The sequence below is a fragment of the Fistularia commersonii genome, unplaced genomic scaffold (genome assembly GCF_037954325.1).
Source record: "Fistularia commersonii isolate RoL2024-O1a breed Wild unplaced genomic scaffold, RoL_Fcom_v1.0 HiC_scaffold_75, whole genome shotgun sequence".
Lineage (NCBI taxonomy): Eukaryota > Metazoa > Chordata > Actinopteri > Syngnathiformes > Fistulariidae > Fistularia > Fistularia commersonii.
Window position 1 is genome coordinate 57501 of NW_028234033.1, and position 202 is coordinate 57702.

Below are 202 nucleotides of genomic sequence, written 5' to 3' on the forward strand. Positions count from 1 at the left end.
TTCTACCTGTCTCCCTGATAACACTAGCTGTTGTTGTCCAATCATCTGGCAGCTCACCCTGACCACCCAGACCCTTTCTCAACTCCTCCCTGAAAACCGTGCAACGCTCCTCCCTTTTCAGCTTCCACCACTTTGTCCTCTGCTCTGCCTTTGTCCTCGTCATCTACCTTGTCACCAGAGTCGTCGCACAAACCGCCATCCT